Below are 3,299 nucleotides of genomic sequence, written 5' to 3' on the forward strand. Positions count from 1 at the left end.
TTGTGTTTTGAATCTTTAAAGGTCTTTTTATTTTGTAGATTTGTGCCCTTTGATTTTACGTGTTCCATGTTGGGTCTGTTCTTGATTATTATTATTATTATTATTTTTATTTTTTATTTTAAATTTCTTAGGCATGCAAACATATTATTTAAGGAAGAACATGATGGCATGTTCTTCACGATGACTAGGAAGAATATAATGTAAAGAAAAAAGGTTTAATTTAATTATTTTATTTTATTTTATTAAAAAATCAGAAGTTTAAAATTTAATGTTTTTATTGTTTTATTTGATGTGGATTGTTTTTTTTAAAGAAAATGCTGACGCAGTGTTGCTTATATTATTACCTAAATTTATAAAACCCAAGTAGGACTATATTAATTAGGAATATAAATTCCTTATCCCACTTTTTATGTTCCATTGTTAAACGTTGCTTGTATTAGTATGTAACCTTATAAAACCCAAGTCCTCCTTATATACTCCATGGATTTCTATCACTTTAAATCTTATCTCTTTGTCTCTTCCAATGTCTATAGAGCTCTTCTCTATCCAAACGTTCCTCTTCTTCTTTGTTCTTTCTATATATCTCTACTTTCGCTTTAACACTTCCACAAAAAAACCCATAAAAAAACCAGGACCCAAAATTTACCCTCTTGTTGGAATTTTACCTGAGTTCTTGAAAAATAGGCATCGTTCCGTTGACTAGTTCACTGAAAATCTGAGAGATTGCCCAACAAATAGTGATGTATATTGGAGACCAGGCAAGGGTTATACCTTCATGACGGCCAATCCATCCGACCTTGAACATGTGCTAAAGACCAGCTTTGGAAACTACCCAAAAGGCAATCATTTCACACCTATTCTCAAAGACTTTCTTGGCCATGGAATGTTTAACTCCAATGGTGAACTTTGGAAGCTCCAAAGAAAAATAGCTAGCCATGAATTCAACACCAAATCTCTCCGAAACTTTGTCATGGAAAACATCACCATTGAGATCAATACTAGATTGCTTCCCATTTTAACACAGGCCTAAAAAACACAACAAGTTTTGGACTTACAAGACATATTGGAGTTGATAGCTTTTAGACCCCTTAAAACAATTGATTTAACCTAGGTAATTAGCCAAGTTGTTACTTAGTCCAATTAAACAAGTCTAGGTTATCACAATAACAAAGATCAAATCATGCAAAACAGTGGAAAATAAATAACACAAGATATGATCACCTAGGAAACCAAACCGGTAAAAACCTGGGGAGGATTTGACCTAGCTATTTTCAAGGTAAACTTGAATCCACTATCTTGAAAGAATCGAAGTTCATACAATAAGACTTACAAGCCCTCACGCTCGACTTCTTATTGCTACCAACTAGTAGAACTTACTGACATGACCACATGCAAACTCCGAATCCACAGACTCCTTCTTTCTTGGATTCACCACCAGATACAAGCACACCCGCTTGTGTTTTCTTTAAATTTCAATGGCAGCAACTGAATTGATCATCAATTTGTAGATAAATCTTCTCTTTGAAAACCCTAAGTTTGTATAAAGGAAAGCTCCTCTAGATCTCACAAGAGATTTACACAAACCGCAATATGAGCAACACTAAACTGTGGCTAGGGTTTGCCTTTTATACTTAGGACAAATAAGAAACCCTAAAAACGTTTTAAAACAACTAGGGCTGAGTTGGAAAATTCTGCAGAAAAAACATTCTGCCCGAGTTTCGATTGATCGAGCCTAAGCTTTGATCGATCGAGCCAGGCCGAAAGGCACAATACTTTCCTGCTTTAACTCGATTCCAACTTTACATAAAAGCACAACTTTGAGCTAGACTAAAACACTTCTAAACACATTGTTTTGATCATGGTTTGCTAACAATACAAATTAGAGTTCTAAATACATAAAATCCTAAGTCTTTAGAACCTAACAGGAGTGTTTTGCTTTTGATAATATATGTAAATTAGCTTTCAATGTCGACCCAAGTTGTCTCAGCGTTGATGGAACTAGTGCTTTTGAGTTCATAAGGACTTTTGAAGAAGCTACAAAAATTTCCTCTTACATATTCATGTATGCGTTTCCATTTATGGTAAAAGTCAAAAAGTTTCTAAATATTGGATCAGAGCGAAGGCTAAAAGAATCAATCAAAATCGTCCATGAATTTGTAGACAATATTATACGATCCAGAATGGGCCATAAAGTTGATAAGGAAAAAGACCTATTATCTCGTTTTATGTCAAATGAAGAAAATTCACTCGAATTTCTTAGAGATATTGTCATAAGCTTTATTCTAGCAGGACGTGACACAACCTCTTCCTCTTTGAGTTGGTTCTTTTGGCTCTTATCTTCGCATCCAAATGTGGAACAAAACATATTGAAAGAGCTTGAAATAATTCGAGTTTGTTATGGAAAAAAATAGGTGAAACATATAGTTATGATGAGCTTCATGACATGCATTATCTACATGCAGCAATCTCAGAAGCACTACGACTTTACCCACCTGTACCGGCCAATAAGAAAACATGTTTAAACGATGATATAATGCCAGATGGAACTATTGTTGGGAAGTGAGTTTTAACTTGTATGGAATGGGTAGGATGGAGAACATTTGGGGGAAGAATTGCTTTGAGTTTTTACCTGAAAGATGTATTGAGAATGGAGTGTGTAAGCAAGAGAGCCCGTTTAGGTTTCCAGCATTTCAAACCGGGCCGAGAATCTGTCTTGGGAAAGATATGGCTTATAATCAAATGAAGTCCATTGCTGCGTCCGTGATGGAAAGTTTTGAGATGGAAGTGGAAAGTAAGGATAAGGTTCCTGAGTTTGTGTTGGCTTTGACTCTTAGGATGAAAAATGGATTATCTGTGAGGGTGAGGAAAAGATGTGTGGATGAGAATAATTGATGATGCTCATATCTTATGTAGCACTTTTTATCTTCTACTTTAATTTCTGTCAATCACAACTTGCTTTGTATTTATTTTGTATTTCATCAATCACAACCTACCTTGTATTCATTTGACATTCCTTATAAAATAAGCTGGTTATATAGCAATGTTCATGGAATTATATAATATTATACATGAGAAGTTTTATGTTCACAACATTTTTATAATACTTTTACAACAAATACTAGGTGCTAAATTATTATTGTTTCCAATTTGAACCTAACATTGAAATTACTTTTTTATCTACTAGTAATAACCTATCACTTAAGATTTGTTATAAATGTGTTGTGAAAATATCATAAACATAGCATTTATCTGTTATACATGTAGATACAAATATGTTTTAATAGATATTTTTGTATATA

At 33.6% G+C, this 3,299-nt stretch overlaps 1 pseudogene; it reads left to right on the forward strand.

Moving 5' to 3' along the window:
• Positions 1-523: 523 nt before the first annotated feature.
• LOC115951620 lies at positions 524-2,892 on the forward strand (annotated as a pseudogene).
• Positions 2,893-3,299: the final 407 nt, after the last annotated feature.

The sequence above is a fragment of the Quercus lobata genome, chromosome 7 (assembly GCF_001633185.2).
Source record: "Quercus lobata isolate SW786 chromosome 7, ValleyOak3.0 Primary Assembly, whole genome shotgun sequence".
NCBI lineage: Eukaryota > Viridiplantae > Streptophyta > Magnoliopsida > Fagales > Fagaceae > Quercus > Quercus lobata.